Source organism: Stegostoma tigrinum, chromosome 7, assembly GCF_030684315.1.
Source record: "Stegostoma tigrinum isolate sSteTig4 chromosome 7, sSteTig4.hap1, whole genome shotgun sequence".
In the NCBI taxonomy this organism is placed as follows: domain Eukaryota; kingdom Metazoa; phylum Chordata; class Chondrichthyes; order Orectolobiformes; family Stegostomatidae; genus Stegostoma; species Stegostoma tigrinum.
Window position 1 is genome coordinate 34,018,801 of NC_081360.1, and position 12,725 is coordinate 34,031,525.

Sequence of the window (12,725 nt, forward strand, 5' to 3'; positions counted from 1 at the left end):
TATACATTCATGATTTCTAGTTGTGTTCACACCACCATATATAATGTATATGAATTCCTTATCTGACAGTAGCTTCTCAAGATTTCTCAGTATGCTGTGAATCAGTCAATTAAACTGTAGAAGAGCTGAAAGGGATACAATAAAGCTTTCTGACAAGAATTAATGGACTGTTTCAAACCTCATTCTAGTTAGTGATACCAAATCACAGCAAGTGGATTAAGGGTAAAGTCCATGTCAAACAAACACTGACTTCTTAGAAAGACATTTGGTTATAAAATTCTTAACAGAATGGAAATATTAAATTATCAAATTTCACGTGAGAACAATGGTCAAGTTTGACTTAGTTGATAGATAAAATTACAAATAAGTGCATGTATTTCAGATCGCTCAGGAGGTTAGGCTTGCTGTGACAGCATACTTTTTTGTGTGTATTATAGTCCCAGGTTTGGTAGAATTGAAATGGCAGAATCAGGAATATAGAATCAAACCTCAAGATTAAATTCTCAAATCCCCTTGCCAGAATTATTTATAGAATCAAACTAATAATGTTTATGTTAATCTCTCTCTGCAACTTCTCGGCAGCTGTAACACTGCATCCTGCACTCTGTTTTGTTATCCTGTTACATTTGTATAGTACAAACCGCCTGTCAACACTTAAGACAGCACTTTTCACTGTACCTCAGGACATATGTCAGTAAACATCAAATCAAACAGATCAAATAACTTATTTCAATTGCAAGCACGATCTTCGTTGCAAACAATCTTAAAAAAAGTTTCCTAATTTCTGTTTATAATGTGACTTTGTCATCCTCTTCTCAACAGCTTAGTAATGGACATTGCTGCTGAGAATTCTTACTCAATCATTTCAAGGTTCATGTAAGTTAGAAGCATGCATACTGTTATGAGCGAGCCCAAGAGTGCATCGTGTTTTTTGAAGCTGTTAAAATTTTCTAAGGCGTGCATGAAATATCATCTTTAAACTTATTCATAGACTGTTTTGGATTTAGGTACTAAAGAATTTCATGAGCATGATCACAATGTAAATTTAATGGTAATCTTTAGGAGATCATTTCTAAATTTCATGCCAGGATGAAATGCTCAAATCAGTAAATGCAGATTGTATCTGGCGAACAGCAAAATTACAAAATGATTCTCTCGGTGAAATAATTCTCCATAAATTATATTTTATTTTATGTTAAGTCTATTCGGGTGGGTTTAAACTAATTCAGCAGGGGGACGAGAATCAAAATTGTACTTCGACTATAGAAAAGGTTGAGAGTAGGGTGGTCTGAAATAAAGTTTCAAGGACACAAGATGGCACCGGCAAGCAAGATTTTGGTTTGAAGTGTGTCTACTTCAATGCCAGGAGCGTCCGGAATAAGGTGGGTGATCTTGCAGCATGGGTTAGTACCTGGGACTTCGATGTTGTGGCCATTTTGGAGATATGGACAGAGCAGGACAGGAATGGTTGTTGCAGGTTCCGGAATTTAGATGTTTCAGTAAGAACAGAGAAGATGGTAAAAGGGAGGGAGGTGTGGCACTGTTGGTCAAGGACAGTATTACAGTTGCAGAAAGGATATTTGGGGACTCGTCAACTGAGGTAGTATGGGCTAAGGTTAGAAACAGGAAAGGAGAGGTCACCCTGTTGGGAGTTTTCTATAGGCCTCTGAATAGTTCCAGAGATGTAGAGGAAAGGATTGAAAAGATGATTCTCGATAGGAGTGTGAGAGACAGGGTAGTTGTCATGGGGGACTTCAACTTTCCAGATATTGACTGGGAACACTATAGTTCGAGTACTATAGATGGGTCAGTTTTTGTCCCGTGTGTGCAGGAGGGCTTCCTGACACAGTACGTAGACAGGCCAATAAGGGGCGAAGCCACATTAGATTTGGTACTGGGTAATGAGCCTGGCCAGGTGTTAGATTTGGAAGTAGGTGAGCACTTGTGATAGCGATCACAATTCTGTTATGTTTACTTTAGTGATGGAAAGGGATAGGTGTATACCACTGGGCAAGAGTTATAGTTGGGGGAAAGGCAATTATGATGAGATTAGACAAGATTTAGGGAGCATAGGATAGGGAAGGAAACTGCAGGGGATGGGCACATTAGAAATGTGGAGCTTATTCAAGGAAAAGCTCCTGTGTGTCCTAGATAAGTATGTACCTGTCAGGCAGGGAGGAAGCTGTAGAGCGCAGGAGCCGTGGCTTACGAAGGAGGTGGAATCGCTGGTCAAGAGGAAGAAGAAGGCTTATGTTAGGATGAGATGGGAAGGCTCAGTTAGGGCACTTGAGGGCTACGAGGTAGCCAGGAAAGACCTAAAGAAAGAGCTCAGAAGAGCCAGGAGGAGACATGAGAAGTTGTTGGCGGAAATGATCAGGGTAAACCCTAAGGCTTTCTATAGGTATTTAAGGAATAAAAGAATGACGAAAGTAAGGTTAGGGCCAATCAAGGAAAGTAATGGTAAGTTGTGTGTGGAGTCAGATGCGATGGGGAAGCGCTAAATGAATATTTTTCAACAGTATTCACTCAAAAAAACAACAATGTTGTTGAGGAGAATACTGAGATACAGGCTACTAGACTAGGTGTGATTGAGGTTCACAGGGAAGAGGCATTAAAAATCCTACAGAGGGTGAAGATAGATAAGTCCCCTGGGCCGGATGGGAATTATCCTAGGATCCTCTGGGAAGCCAGGGAGGAGATTGCCGAGCCTTTGGCATTGATCTTTAGCTCGTCATTGTCTACAGGAATAGTGCCACACGACTGGAGGATAGCAAATGTGGTTCCGCTGTTCAAGAAGCGGAGTAGAGACAACCCTGGTAATAATAGACCAGTGAGCCTTACCTCAGTTGTTGGTAAAGTGTTGGAAAAGGTTATAAGGGATAGGATTTATAAACATCTAGAAAAGAATAAATTGATTAGGGATAGTCAGCACGGTTTTGTGAAGGGAAGGTCGTGCCTCACAAAACTTATTGACTTCTTTGAGAAGGTGACCAAATAGGTAGATGAGAGTAAACCGGTTGATGTGGTGTATATGGATTTCAGCAAGGCGTTGGTAAGGTTCCCCACAATAGGCTATTGTACAAAATGCGGAGGAATGGAATTGTGGGAGATATAGCAGTTTGGATCAGAAATTGGCTTGCTGAAAGAAGACAGAGGGTGGTAGTTGATGGGAGATGTTCATCCTGGAGACCAGTTACTAGTGGTGTACCGCAAGGGTCGGTGTTGGGTCCACTGCTGTTTGTCATTTTTATAAATGACCTAGATGAGGGCGTAGAAGGATGGGTTAGTAAATTTGCAGACGACACTAAGCTTGGAGTTGTGGATAGTGACGAAGGATGCTGTAGGTTGCAGAGAGACATAGATAAGCTGCAGAGCTGGGCTGAGAGGTGGCAAATGGAGTTTAATGTAGACAAGTGTGAGGTGATGCACTTTGGTAAGAGTAACCAGAAGGCAAATTACTGGGCTAATGGTATGATTCTTAGTAGTGTAGATGAGCAGAGAGATCTCGGTGTCCGTTTACACAGATCCTTGAAAGTTGCCACCCAGGTTGACAGGGCTGTTAAGAAGGCAGACAGTGTTTTAGCTTTTATTAATAGAGGGATCGAGTTCCGGATCCAAGAGGTTATCGTGAAGTTGTACAAAACTCTGGTGCGACTGCACTTGGGGTATTGTGTACAGTTCTGGTCACCGCATTATAAGAAGGATGTGGAAGCTTTGGAAAGGGTGCAGAGGAGATTTACTAGGTTGTTGCCTGGTATGGAGGGAAGGTCTTACGTGGAAAGGCTGAGGCACTTGAGGCTGTTTTCATTAGAGAGAAGAAGGTTGAGAGGTGACTTAATTGAAACGTATAAAATAATCAGAGGGTTAGATAGGGTGGATCGGGATAGCCTTTTTTCTCGGATGGTGATGGCGAGCACGAAGGGGCATAGCTTTAAATTGAGGGGTGAAAGATATAGGACAGATATCAGAGGTAGTTTCTTTACTCAGAGAGTAGTAAGGGAATGGAACGCTTTGCCTGCAACGGTAGTAGATTCGCCAACTTTAGGTACATTTAAGTCGTCATTGGATAAGCATATGGACGTACATGGATTAGTGTAGGTTAGATGGGCTTGAGATCGGTATGACAGGTCGGTACAACATCGAGGGCTGAAGGGCCTGTACTGTGCTGGAACGTTCTATGTTCTATGTACTTCTTAGAATATTTATTTTAAATGAAAATTCAGGACTTTGAATTTGCTGCACTCTAAATGGCTACGAACCAAACAAATAAATGTGGACTCCCTTAGATAGAACTAGGAAATATTCTGCATTCTGCAATGCAGCCAACATTACCTAACATTCTGCCATGGAACCATGACACAAGCACTTACTTCAGTATTAGTGGAGACTGCAAAATGCAGGTTGTAAATTTCTGATAACATGTGTGACTTTTTGGCAAAGTTTTTTTCTATGGCAGGTAAGCAATGAAAAGCGACTGATTTAAGCAGTTATTGCCAGTTATCACGTGCTAGCAGAGATCGTCCAGAAGTCTAGAACCACTGTCAGAATAGCCAACTAAATGCCATGCATTGAAATGGAAAGGTTGAGTTCCACATGTCAAATTTATCAGCCTAGTGAAAGTACGTATTTAAATGTGCATTCTCCTTGATTAAATCCATAGCATAGGTCAACTTAAAATAATCCTGTAAACGAAACATCAATAAATAAACAATGCATTAATTCGATAATGAAGTTGCCTTATTATATTTCTGCACTTGACATAAAAATATTCCAAGCAGCAGTCATATACTGTGCAGAACATTAGTGCCTTAATGTTTGATCAGATCTGCTGTTTGACTGTCACCTATAAAACATCTTATGAATCAACCTACCATCTTGAGTAGTCTGAAATAGTCTGATCCAAGTTTATATCTGTTCATAACTTCTCTAATGCCGCAATTAGAGTTGCTAAATGCTACTTTATTGAAATGAAGCATCATGAGCTGTCTTTCTGTCTCTGGGACAGCTGCTCCATCTGGGTCCATGCCAAAACTGTTTCTGATTATTTTTGAGAGTCTACATTCTGTTGATGACACAGTGCTAGCTCTCTGACAGCTTTCCTTTTTGGCTCAAGGTATTTCTCCAGCTGTAAACTTGTGGATCGTAGTACTGATGCTAACTCTGTTTTATCATCGTGTTTTACCATTGTGGCCAGCATTGATCTTTCCTTTGGTGGCTATGATCTTTATTCTTTGGATTCAAATCGGATCTAAAGGCAACAAGGCTCAGTGGTTAGCACGTCAGCCTCACAGCGCCAGGGACCCGGGTTCGATTCCAGCCTCGGGTGACTGTCTGCATGGAGTTTGCACATTCTCCCTGTGTCTGCGTGGGTTTCCTTCAGGTGCTCCAGTTTCCTCCCACAGTCCAAAGATGTGCAGACTAGGTGGACCGGCCATGCTAAATTGCCCGTAGTGTTCAGGGGTGTGTGGGTTTTAGAGGGATGGGTCTGGGTGGGATGCTTCAAGTGGCGGTGTGGACTTGTTGGGCTGAAGGGCCTGTTTCCACACTGTGGGGAATCTCATCTAATTTGCCTTTTTTGGAGTTTGGGGACTGATTTGCACTCATGGCTTCTTCTAGCTATTTACAATAACATATCATTGTGAACAAAAACAACAGCCTTTTAATGGTATGCTTCACCAGCTGAACCATTAGCAAGATTTTTTAAAAATCAGGAAAGGCAATGTCAAAGGTTAGAATCTGTTCTATCACTGGATGGTAACAATTGGTCTGTGATTGTTCAAATAGCCAAGAGCTGGTTGAATACTCAATTTTAGACTCTATTAAATCACTGGATAATCATGTAATAGCTGAAACTGGGAATCAACTGTTTTTATGATGAGATGTTCAGTTACTGCTGAATTGTGCCTTGTTTAGAAATGACTATTTTTCAATTTTTTTGCCTCATGTGAGTAAGTTCACTTTGAGGTGGAAGTGGAGTCGAAGCAAAGAAGTAAATTGTTGCTCATCTTGTAATATCTATCGACAGAAAAAAAATAGAAGAAACAAAGGTAACAATACTAACTGCCCACTTACCTTATTAATATTGGAATCACATTAACAATCTGTTATTATGCTGAATAAACTCTAATAGCTTTCCATGTTCAATGCTTGTCTCTCATTTGAAAAGGAAGAAGACATTAGATTGTGGAGAGGGTAAAGTTCATTTGAACGTCTGATGTGTCTTCTTTTTTACACAATGATTCAATTGACGGCTTCCAATTCTTCAAACATCCTGTTTTCCAAAAACATCAGCCATTAATGATCTTGTTGCAATGGCTTCTTTTTAATCGTACACCTGGGGAAACAGAGATAACGAAGTGTGAAGCTGGATGAACAGAGCAGGCCAAGCAGCATCTCACGAGCACAAAAGCTGATGTTTCAGGCCTGGACCCTTCATCAGAGAAGGATCTAGGCCCGAAACGTCAGCTTTTGTGCTCCTGAGATGCTGCTTGACCTGTTGTGTTCATCCAGCTTCACACTTTGTTATCTTGGATTCTCCAGCATCTGCAGTTCCCGTTATCACTGGGGAAACAGAGCCTGGTTGACAAAGGCATGGCTGCCAGCAACTCATCGGTTAGCTGCAATTGGAGTGGCAGCCATACCCTTCACAACTTGCTCCATGGGCCACAGTGCAGGGGTGAAGATGGGTGGCTTCAAACTTGGGCTGTTGTGCAGAATCTCCCACAGACAAATGATAGTGAAACATTAACATGTATGATAGAAGTGATAACTTATCTACAAACAGATGTCACCCACATCACCAATGTGCCCTCAGAAGTATTCTTTTTTTCATTTTTCTCTCGTTTCAATTACATTCGTCCCGGTATTTGAGGCTGTAATGGAAGGAGCCTGCCCCACAATGGTACCTGTTGGCCTGAGCGTTTTTGGTTGGTACATGTCTACAGAAGCCAGGTATGTTGAGTGTTTCATGCCCAGGGGCAGATGCTCTCTCTTCGTCTGGAAGCCCACCCAGCTGAGGGTGGCAGGCAGACTGGGTGAGGAAGTTTCCACTACATCTGGTGTCATCTAAGAGGAGGCTTCTGAGGGACCAGGGACACAACCAGCCCAGCTCTTCCCCCCCCCCCCCACTGCATCCCAAAACCAGTCCAACCTGTCCCTGCCTCCCTAACCTGTTCTTCCTCTCACCCATCCCTTCCTCCCACCCCAAGCCGCACCCCCAGCTACCTACTAACCTCATCCTACCTCCTTGACCTGTCCGTCTTCCCTGGACTGACCTATCCCCTCCCTACCTCCCCACCTACACTCTCTCCACCTATCTTCTTTACTCTCCATCTTCGGTCCGCCTCCCCCTCTCTCCCTATTTATTCCAGAACCCTCCCCCCATCCCCCTCTCTGATGAAGGGTCTAGGCCCGAAACGTCAGCTTTTGTGCTCCTGAGATGCTGTTGGGCCTGCTGCGTTCATCCAGCCTCACATTTTATTATCTGGGATTCTCCAGCATCTGCAGTTCCCATTATCACTGAGGGACGCGAGTGTGGTTTATCCTCTTACTGGCAGCGCCCTCTCTCCTTGTGAGGAAAGTGCCCTTAGAGTTAGGGCAAGGTTCACCCTGAGTGGAGGAGAGCGAGTCAGCAAAGACGTTGCATGTGAAAGCCAGGGCAGAGCAGTATGAACTTTAGTAGGAGGTGTGCATAGTAGCAGAGATAGAGTGAGTGTGAAGTAGACAAGAGGAAAGATGGCGGCACTTACTCTGGCAGAGTGGAGAAGGTCATTGGCCATCTTGTAACAGTGTTGGCCACTTCTCTAGATGATCAAATAGTGATCTGTAGTGAGAGGAGGACAGACCTCCTCTGCATCATCCCATCCACAAGAACATCTACGCCCCTGTCAGCAAATAGTATCAGCAATTTTCCCTGGTTATCCGTCTTTCGCTCTAGTGATGTAAGCAGCCTGTACAGGACAGCTTTGGAATGCTAGCACTTGTCTGGGTGTGCAATGCATTTTAGTAACGGCACCGGCCCCAGGGGACTCCGGTCAATTTTGTGATAGCCTGGCTGTGGTGTTTTCCTCTGGCTATGGTAAATGGTAGCACCAGACAGGATGGGTAAGTTGGTAGTTAATAAGGCAAGTTTGGGATGGTAGCATGAGAAAGCTCACTGGGTCTTGTAGAGAGAAACTCTCTGAGAAACTCTACAAAAATGGCACTTAGCAAAAAAAATTTTGTAAGATTGAGCCCAAAATGTCAAATATTCAAGAGATGATCAACAAAAACTAGTTTGGTCATTAAATACTTTCATAATTCTGATCCAGGTTTCCAAAAAAACCTGATTTATTATTTATTTGAAACTGTTTAATTAAATAGCTTTCTTAATTATGTTATTCCTAACATAATTTTATTGTTTTAAAGCTTACTTGAAAGCCAGCACTAGTCCTGGGTTTTGACTAGTAGCTTAAGAAATTTCTGACAGTAAGCTTTGGTCAGCATTATTTCTCTCAATCTGAATCTGATCACAACATTATGATTTAGTGCAAGTACATTTAACAATGAGATCTTTTCTGCCATTCATGGGTAAACCCGTCACCGGCTGTGCTATAGGTATCTCAACCTTCTACCTTCCACCTTCCACCACCCAAGGTTTGCAATCACCGCAATCAATTCATCTGGTAAGAACATTTTCTATTCCACTCTTGTATCGTCATGGAACATCTTACAAACAGCAAACAGTTAGGAATGTTGGAAATATGAAACTCAAATAAGAACTGTTGTAAATAGTTAACAGGCCTGGCAGCAGAGAGAAATTGAGGTAATGGCTGGAATTGTACAGGAGGCATTTAGATAAATGTGAGGTGCTGCATTTTGGAAAGGCAAATCAGGGCAGCACTTATATAATTAATGGTAGTGTTCTGGGGAGTTTGCTGAGCAAAGAGACCTTGAGGTGCAGGTTCATAGTTCCTTGAAGGTGGAGTCACAGTTAGACAGGGTAGTGAAGAAGATACTTGGTACACTTGCCTTTATTGGTCAGTGCATTTAGTGTAGGAGTTGCGATGTCATGTTGGGCCAGTTTTGGAATACTGCATTCAGTTCTGTTCTCCCTGGTACAGGAAAGATGTCATAAAACTTGAAAGAATGCAGATAAGATTTACAAGGATGTGGCCAATGTTGAAGGGCTTGAGCTATAGGGAGAAGCTGAATAGGCTGGGAATATTTTTCTCGAAGCATTGGAGCCTGTAGGGTAACCTTGTCGAGATTTATAAAAATCATCAGGGGTATGGAAAAGGGTGAATAGCCAAGGTCTTTTTCCTAGGGTATGGGAGTCCAAAACTAGAGGTTTAAGGTGAGAGGAGAAAAATATAAATGAGACCTGAGGGGCAACTCTTTCACGCAGGGGGTGGCGCATGTATTGAATGAGCTGCAAGAGGAGGGTGGTATATTTGTAACATTTAAAAGGCATCTGGATGGCTATATGAATAGAAAGGGTTTACAGGGATATGGGCTAAATGCTGGCAAATTAGACTAGATTAATTTAGGATATCTGGTTGGCATGGACACGTTAGACCAAAGGGTCTGTTTCCTTGTTGTACATCTCTATGATTCTCTAACAGTGGCCCTGTCCTGTTAAGCCAAGGTCAAGCCAGCCTCTGCTTGGCTGTGTTGTTCTCCAAAGATATAATGACGGTTTGACCATTTATTGTCTCAAACTGGAATACTACCTCAGATCAGGGAGGTATTCTTACTTCTGAAAACTGCCAATTAATTAATTTGTACCAGCTCGCTAAGCCAAGTTGTGCCACTGGGATGAGTGGTGGGGATACAGACCATCTGAAATGATGAAAAATCGTGTGAGATATAATGAGAATAGAAATGATCATGAGATGGTGTTGTACTTTAAAATATAACAGTGCTTTCAGCACTTGCTGATCCCCAATTGGCCCAAGGGCAGGCAAACAGCCTAATGCCATTCCTGCTGCTTGTGAGATATCAGTATAGATGGGTATGGCACCCCTATCTTATATTCAATTGTATTGCCCGACTACCTGTCAGGCCTCTACAGATGGGCATCTTGTCAGTAGGAGCTGTAAGGCCATCCAATAATTTGAGAATTCAGATAAAATGTTTTGTCTTGTGAGATGAAGTGTAACTGAGGACAGAATCCTCACCTCCCTACAGATGGTGGGGTTGGTGGCGAGTGAGAAAAGCAATCAGGTTAAGGTCAGGAGAACTCTTCCCCCTTCCCACCTCCCACTGACATTATGAGCCCAGCCTTATGGGTCCTTCATGCCACTGTCATGGTTAACTCCATTTCCTGCTGCTGAGGACATTGCTACCATTCCTGACTGGTCAAACAGAATGGTCTGTCTGCCAGGTTAGTGATGGGGAGGAGAGGGGCCTCATTCTGGGATGATCAGGATCTAAATGGGGGGAATGGGGGAGTAGCTGGTGAAAACTGGCCTGCTCTATCTGCCCTTGCTTCTCACCTGCCGATATCTCTTCTCTCGCAGTTCCTGTCCCCTATCCTGTGCCACGTTGCTGAGTCACAGCTATATCCTAACAGCTGTAGCCTCTGAGGCAGCAGGTGGTAGTAGCTTCCAGCCACAGAACCCAGTGCCAGGGAGGGTGGGCCATCTCCAACCTGGGAAGTGATCCCTCGGAAAGCCCACCAGGTGACCACTGAAGTGATAGGCACACAATCAGCTGGTTTTTCCATTCATGCTAATGGGTGGGGAGGCATATTTTGATCACATTTGGATCAAAAATTGAAAGATTAAACCTTTTTTTCATCAGTGACCTAAGTAATTGCAGCTCAACTTCCTCCTGGGCATGAGAAAAATAATGTTATATTTGTGAAATCTTGTTATGATGTTTAATAGATTGTTTAATTTTTTAAATAATAATTAAAATACAATTTTAAGTTTGTTCGTAATATTTTACCTACTGCCTAAACCCATTTCTGTATGTTTTCATTTTAATTTCACCATCAGTAACATTTTGAAAAATGTTTTATCTTAATACTCTCCTTTCTTTGTCAGCTGTCTAGGAGAATTCTTCAATTTAATTGGCTTCTGGAAAAGTTGGTTGACATCACTGCAGCTTGTGGCAGGGATTTCTCATTGAATAATGTTATCATCAATTACATTAATGACAGAGGTAATATTTTATTAGTAACAGCCAATGCTCAATATCCCACTGTAGCTTTCTTTGAGGTCAGAGGAACAAGTCGTTGTTTCACTGTTTGAGAAACCCAGGCCTACTTGTGTTTACAAGCTTTTAATTTTAGCCTCGGCTCTTCAGTAGAAATGTTTATAATTTACTGTAGGGTATTGAAATTTTTTGTGGTTGCATCTGATAAATATTAGCACTGCAGTCAATATTCTCTCAAGTTCAGATTCAGCAATCAAACGCCAGCTCGGCCTCTCACTCCACAATGCATTACTTAATCTCTAGTTATAACAAGATTCAGGCATCGGAAGAGTAAAAACGTCTTGCAGTACAATGCAGATCCACGTGCATTTGTTTCTGCCTGTCAAACAGCAATGACAAACACTTTCTTGATGACAATATCGATGATAAATTAAAGAATCTATGTATTTGCAATGAATGAGGCATCATAGTGAGATTTGTTTACATTTTAATGTTCCTCACATTACCAAAAGTGACACAATTTATCCTTCATATGGATCTACCTTCATTTCACTGATTAATAGTTGCTGAACAGATTGGCCGCCCAGAGAGAGAAATTTCTCTGCCTCTACTACAGCCTTAAACTCAAACATTCTGCTTGCTCATATTTTACGCACAGAGAAAGCCAAAAAACATAATTTCTTCCCAAGTTAATCACATCCTTTTTGGCAAGAATTCACAAACCAAGGTGCCAATCAATATGACTACCCATCCGTCTTCATATGACTGCCATGGCAGCTACATTGTTCAGCAAGATAGGTCAGCTGTCATTTTCAATGAGTGACACCAATCCATTACTGTACACACAAAAACCTCGAGTAGGTGCTCGGACATGCTAACCTTCCAGTGTCTTACTTAAATGTGGTTTAGCAGCTTGATTGGACAACATATTAGCCTTTTGAAAGCCCCAACAAATCCCTAGTTGTTTTAGCAGCTCAAGATCTTTTGTTATCAATGAAAAAAATGTTATATTCTTGGAATTAGCCCTTTGCCTTCCACATTCAATTTTATATCAAAAATATATTGTAAACTAAAAATTATTTTCAGGATAGCTAGCTAATGAACTTGAAACTTGAAAGTTGACAATATATTTTTAGAACTTTCTGACATTTACGTAACTAAAATGATCATTTTGAGACAAATCCTTCTCTTAAGCATTAATACGCATTAAGTGAATGGAGGAGTTATCCAGTTATAAAATTCCAAAATTGGATAGGCTACCTCATGCTAGGTCTTGTCAAATGGAAATAATGAATAATATATTTTAATTATCATTAGCTAAAAATTATAACATCATTATTAATTTTTTTTTATGTTCACTGAACCCTAAATCTACTAAAGTGTAAGGTGTACTGTAATTTGTTCTTCAAGTGTTCCTGACAATTATGTATGGAACAATGGATTGGATGGAGTGATTTCAAGGCTGTAATTTAATCCTGAGTTTTTGATGATAAATACAAGATGTTCGAATTAAAGCTTTAAATTGTATTTTTTCTGCTTATTATTAATGATTAACATTATGTCATGCCCATTTTCATTGTTCATGG

At 41.4% G+C, this 12,725-nt stretch overlaps 1 long non-coding RNA gene across 1 annotated transcript in view; it reads right to left on the reverse strand.

The window, feature by feature from the left end:
* The window catches only part of LOC132209846 (uncharacterized), a 130,489-nt gene that overhangs the window by 40,613 nt on the left and 77,151 nt on the right, over window positions 1-12,725 (reverse strand). The gene's annotated exons all lie outside the window — the stretch shown is intronic.